Raw genomic sequence first — 6,583 nt, 5'->3', positions numbered from 1 at the left:
GATGATGGAAAGGGTTTATTATTGTTAAACCTGTTTCTTCCACCATTATTAAAACCTTGTTGAGGCCTTTGATCCTTCCATGAGAGATTTGGATGATTTCTCCATGATGGATTATAGGTGTTTCCATAAGGTTCACCTAAGTAATTCACCTATGCTATTGCAGGGTTTTCAGGATCATAAGCTTCTTCTTCATAAGAAGCCTCTTGAGTACTGTTGGATGCAGCTTGCACTCCATTCAGACTCTGAGAAATCATATTGACTTGCTGAGTCAATATTTTGTTCTGAGCCAATATGGCATTCAGAGTATCAATTTCAAGAACTCCCTTCTTCATAGGCGTCCCATTACTCACAGGATTCCTCTCAGAAGTGTACATGAACTGGTTATTAGCAACCATGTCAATGAGTTCTTGAGCTTCTGCAGGTGTTTTCTTTAGGTGAATGGATCCACCTGCAGAAGTATCCAATGACATCTTTGATAGCTCAGATAAACCATCATAGAATATATCCAGGATGGTCCATTCTGAAAGCATGTCAGAAGGACACTTTTTGGTCAGCTGCTTGTATCTTTCCCAAGCTTCATAGAGGGATTCACCTTCCTTCTGTCTGAAGGTCTGAACATCCACTCTAAGCTTGCTCAGCTTTTGAGGAGGAAAGAACTTGGCTAAGAAAGCCGTGACCAGCTTATCCCAAGAGTTCAGGCTATCTCTGGGTTGAGAGTCCAACCACACTCTAGCTCTGTCTCTTACAGCAAAAGGGAAAAGCATGAGCCTGTAGACTTCAGGATCTACTCCATTAGTCTTAACAGTATCACAGATCTACAAGAATTCAGTTAAGAACTGAAAAGGATCTTCAGATGGAAGTCCATGAAACTTGCAGTTCTGCTGCATCAGAGAAACTAGCTGAGGTTTCAGCTCAAAGTTGTTTGCTCCAATGGCAGGAATGGAGATGCTTCTTCCATGTAAATTGGAATTAGGTGCAGTAAAGTCACTGAGCATTATCCTTGCATTATTGTTGTTGGGTTCGGCTGCCATCTCCTTTACTTGTTCGAAATTTTCAATAAGGTTGTCTCTGGATTGTTGTAATTTAGCTTCTCTTAGTTTCCTCTTCAGAGTCCTTTCAGGTTCTGGATCAGCTTCAACAAAAATGCCTTTTTCTTTGTCCCTGCTCATAAGAAAGAGAAGAGAAAAAGAAAAAAAAGGAGGAATCCTCTATGTCACAGTAAAGAGGTTCCTTTTTGTTAGTAGAAGAAGAAAAGGAATAGGGGTGAAGAAGAATGAAGAATCCAAACACAAAGGTGATGATAGGAGCAGAGATGTGAGATGAAGAGAAGTGTTAGTAGATGAATAAATAAATAGAAGGGGATGAGAGGAGGAGAGAATTTTCGAAAAAAATTTTTGAAAAAGAGTTAGTGATTTTCGAAAATAGTTTTTGAAAAAGGTTAGTAGTTTTTCTAAAATTCAAAAAAAAAATAAAAAATAAAATAATGAGTCTAATTAAAAAGAAATTTTGAAAAAGAGGGGAGATTTTTTTGAAAATTAGAGAGAAAGAGTTAGTTAGGTAGTTTTGAAAAAGGTAAGAAACAAACAAAAAGTTAGTTAGTTAGTTGAAACAAATTTTGAAAAGATAAGAAGTTAGGAAGTTAGAAAAGATATTTTGCAATCACTTTTTTGAAAAAGGTAAGATAAGAAAATATTTTTGAAAAGATATGATAGAAATTAGTTTTTGAAAAAGGTTTGATTTTTAAAATCTCAATTAATGACTTGATTCACAAGAAATCACAAGATATGATTCTAGAACTTAAAGTTTGAATCTTTCTTAACAAGTAATTAACAAACTTGAAATTTTTGAATCAAAACATTAATTGATGATGTTATTTACGAAAATATGATGTAAAATTAAGAAAAATATTTTTGAAATTTTCAAAAATAACTAAAAAAAATTGAAAAAAGATTGAAAAAGATTTTGAAAGAGATAAGATTTTTTTTTAATTTGAAAATTTGATTTGACTCATAAAAACAACTAGATTTTAAAAATTTTTGAAAAAGTCAAATCTAATTTTCGAAATTTTAAGAGAGAAAAAGGGAAAGATATTTTTTTTTGATTTTTTGAATTTTTAATGATGAGAGAGAAACATGAAAATGATGTAATGCATGAAAATTTTTAGATCAAAACAATGAATGCATGCAAGAACACTATGGATGTCAAGATGAACACCAAGAACACTATGAAGATCAAGAACATATTTTTGAAAAATTTTTTATGCAAAGAAAACATGTAAGACACCAAACTTAGAAATCTTTAATGCTTAGGCACTAAGAATTCAAGAATGCATATGAAAAACACCATACAACACAAAACAAGAAAACATCAAGATCAAACAAGAAGACTTACCAAGAACAACTTGAAGATCATGAAGAACACTATGAATGCATGAATTTTCGAAAAATGCAAGATGAATATGCAATTGACACCAAACTTATAACATGACTCAAGACTAAAACAAGAAACATGAAATATTTTTTGATTTTTATGATTTTATGATTTTTTTGTATTTTCTTTTAATTTTTTCGAAAATCATTTAGGAAAAGAAAAATAAGGATTCCAAAATTTTTAATATGAATTCCAGGAATCTTTTAGTCTAAAGCTCCAATCACAGGGTCAGGCATGGCTTAATAGCCAGCCAAGCTTTAGTATGTAAATTACATCCATTGAGGTGATTAGTTGAAGACCAATCCCAAAGCAGTTTGGGTATGGCTTTACAGCCAGATAGGATTCAACATGTTTCATGAAACACTAGAATTCATTCTTAAAAATTCTGAAGAAAAATATATTTTCTTTTTGAAATCATTTTTTATTTTAAAAAAATTTTTTTTTTTCGAAAACAAAGGAGAAAATTTTTGAAAGATTTTTGAAATTTTTTTGAAAACTTTTTGAAAAGAAAACGAAAAGAAAGTTACCTAATCTGAGTAACAAGATGAACCGTCAGTTGTCCAAACTCGAACAATCACCGGCAACGGCGCCAAAAACTTGGTATGCAAAATTGTTACTCAGGTTGTGAATTATTGTTCGAAATTTATTCCCTGGCGATGGCACCAAAAACGGATGCACAGAACCATGGTCTAAACATATCTTCACAACTTCGCATAACTAACTAGCAAGTGCACTGGGTCGTCCAAGTAATACCTTACGTGAGTAAGGGTCGAATCCCACGGAGATTGTTGGTGTGAAGCAAGCTATGGTCACTTTGTAAATCTCAGTCAGGCGGATATAAAATAGTTATGTAGTTTTCGAAATTTAGTAATAAAAGAAGGATAGAAATACTTATGTAGATCATTGGTGAGAATTTCAGATAAGCGTATGGAGATGCATTCGTTCCTCTGAACCTCCGCTTTCCTGCTGTCTTCATCCAATCCGTATTACTCCTTTCTATGGCTGGCTTTGTGTAAGGATGTCACCGGTGCCAATGGCTACTTTCAATCCTCTCGGGAAAATGGTCCAAATGCTCTGTCACAGCACGGCTAATCGTCTGGAGGCATCACCCTTGTCGTTGGTTGCATTCTATTCCTCTCTGTGAAAATGGTCCAATGTGCTGTCACTGCATGGCTAATCATCTTGGAGGTTCTCGATCATACTGGAATAGGATTTACTATCCTTTTGCATCTGTCACTACGCCCAGCACTCGCGAGTTTGGAGTTCGTCACCGTCATTCAATCCCAGAGTCCTACTCGGAATACCACGGACAAGGTTTAGACTTTCTGGACTCTCATGAATGCCGCCATCAATCTAGCTTATACCACGAAGATTCTGATTAAGAGATCTAAGAGATACTCATTCATTCTAATGTAGAACGGAAGTGGTTGTCAGGCACGCGTTCATAGGGAATGATGATGATTGTCATGTTCATCACATTCAGGTTGAAGTGCGAATGAATATCTTAGAAGCGAAATAAGATGAATTGAATAGAAAACAGTAGTACTTTGCATTAATCTTTGAGGAACAGCAGAGCTCCACACCTTAATCTATGGAGTACAGAAACTCTACTGTTGAAAATACATAAGTGATTATGGAGTTCATTGGTCTCGGCACCAGAGGGGAACCGGAGTAACCAAGACTACGAATACAATGATAAAAAGTTCTATTTATAATAAACTAGTCACTAGGGTTTACAGAAGTAAGTAATTGATGGAGAGGTCATTCTTGGAGTTGAACGCCAGCTTTTGTTCCAGTTTGGGCGTTGAACTCCACTTTGCAACTTGTTTCTGGCGCTGGACGCCAGAATTGGGCAGAGAGCTGAAGTTGAACGCCAGTTTGTGTCCTCTAAACTTGGGCAAAGTATGAACTATTATATATTTCTGGAAAGCCCTGGATGTCTACTTTCCAACGTAATTGGAAGCGCGCCATTTTGAGTTCTGTAGCTCCAGAAAATCCATTTTGAGTGCAGGGAGGTCAGAATCCAACAGCATCAGCAGTCCTTCTTCAACCTCTGAATCTGATTTTTGCTCAAGCCCCTCAATTTCAGCCAGAAAATACCTGAAATCACAGAAAAACACACAAACTCATATTAAAGTCCAGAAATGTGAATTTAACATAAAAACTAATGAAAACATCCCTAAAAGTAACCAGATTCTACTAAAAACATACTAAAAACAATGCCAAAAAGCGTATAAATTATCCGCTCATCATTCCTCCACCTCCTTGGTACTTTCTTCTTTGTTTCTTTTGAGGTTACCTTGCCCTCGGTGACCTCTTTTTCTAAAGGAATTGTGATGATGTCTTTACCTACCTCTAGAGGTTTAGGTTCCTCCAACTTTTCCTTGAGCTATGGCAATTGCTGTTTTCCTTGTTTATCAATTAAGGGGATCTCAGAATGAACTGGCTGTGCTTCAGTGCTTGTCTCCTCTTTCAGTGTCTCATTATCATTTGTGCTTAGTTTCTTGTCCTCTTGATCTATTTCTTGTGAGAGTTTGAAAACATTGAAGCTGAGTCGTTCATCATGGATTCTCAATATTAGCTCCCCTTTCTCTACATCGATGAGTGGTCTGGCTGTAGCTAGGAATGGTCTTCCCAATATGATTGGGTGAGTGTGACTCTCTTCCATGTCCAGGATGACAAAGTCTGTTGGGAGAAAGTATTTCCCAACCTTTAGCAACACATTTTCCACCACTCCTATTGCTTGCTTTTGAGTTTTGTCAGCCAGTCTGATGATTACATCTATGGGCATTATCTCATTGATCTGCAGCCTCTTCACCAGGGATAAGGGCAGTAAGTTGATGCTGGCCCCCAAATGACATAGTGCTCTATCGAATATAGTTTCACCTATGGCACAAGGGATGTGAAAACTCCCTGGGTCTCTCTTTTTGTAGGCAACTCAGGTTGAATAAGGGCACTACATTCCTTGTTCATCACTATAGTCTGGCCTCCATTGAGTGAGCTTTTCCTGGGAAGAAGTTCCTTCATATACTTGATGAATGTAGGCATTTGTTGAATTGCCTTGATGAATGGTATGTTTAGATGCAGAGATAGAAACAAGTCTAGGAACCTTGAGTATATTCTCTTTCTCACAGCACCATTGAGCAGTTGAGGGAAGGGTGCATAGAGCTTCAGCAACTCTTGTTGTGAGATTTCTGGTTCTTGGTGATCTCTATCCTCCTCCTTTGTTGAGTTGTCTTCAGGTTGTTCGAAAAGTTTGCCTTGCTTGTCTTCAGCCTCTTGATCACTTGTAGTGACCATTTTACAATCTTCCCATCTTACTTTCTTTGCTTCTCCTTTGGGGTTTTTCTCTGTGTCACTCGGGAAGCTATCGGTAGGTTTGGGAATCTTCTCAGCTAAACATCCCACCTGGAATTCCAGCTTTCTAATGGTCTCTCCCTGGTTCTTAATATTGGCTCGCACCTCCTCTTTGAACACCTTATTTTCTTAAATCTCTTGGCATATTCCTTCAAGTAAGGTTTCAATCTTAGAGAGCTTGTCATCAATTGATGGGTGATTCGGAGCAGATGCGCTGTTTTGGTTTTGATAGGCGTGTGGAGAAGTGTTGTTGTGGGGGTGTTGAGATGTCCTCTGTGTGAATTGTTGGTGAGCTGCATTGTTGTTGGAGTTGTAGCGTCTCTGGTCTTGGTTTTGATCTTGCTGACTTCTCCACCCAAAGTTTGGGTGGTTTCTCCATCCAGGATTGTAGGTCTTGGAGTATGGATCATAGTTTTGCCTTGGTGAATTCCCAATGTAGTTGGCTTGCTCCTGACTACCCTCTGCTTCTTCATTGACTCCTTCTTGGGTTGTTGATGAAGTTGAGATTGCTGCTACTTGGTTCCTCTCCATCTTCTTGGTGAGGTTAGCCAGCTGCTGGGTAATGAGCTTGTTTTGGGCCAATAGAGCATCTACATTGTTGAGCTCCATTACTCCTCTTGTGTTCCCTCTTTCGGAAGCATAGAAGTAGTCGTTCTCTGCTACTGTTTCAATGACATCTATAGCCTCCTCAATGGTTTTCTTCTTGTTCAAGGATCCTCCGGATGAATGGTCTACGGCCTTCTTTGACTCATAAGAGAGCCCTTCATAGAAAATGTGCAGCTGCACCCATTCATTG

The 6,583-nt window shown here is 37.6% G+C and overlaps 1 non-coding gene across 1 annotated transcript; it reads left to right on the top strand.

The window, feature by feature from the left end:
* Window positions 1-524: 524 nt before the first annotated feature.
* LOC112731665 (small nucleolar RNA R71) lies at window positions 525-632 on the top strand. The gene has a single exon (XR_003167434.1). It is a non-coding gene; the product is annotated as a small nucleolar RNA R71 (small nucleolar RNA).
* Window positions 633-6,583: the final 5,951 nt, after the last annotated feature.

This window comes from Arachis hypogaea, chromosome 12 (genome assembly GCF_003086295.3).
Source record: "Arachis hypogaea cultivar Tifrunner chromosome 12, arahy.Tifrunner.gnm2.J5K5, whole genome shotgun sequence".
Classification (NCBI taxonomy): Eukaryota; Viridiplantae; Streptophyta; class Magnoliopsida; order Fabales; family Fabaceae; genus Arachis; species Arachis hypogaea.
This window is presented reverse-complemented; position numbering and strand designations above follow the sequence as displayed.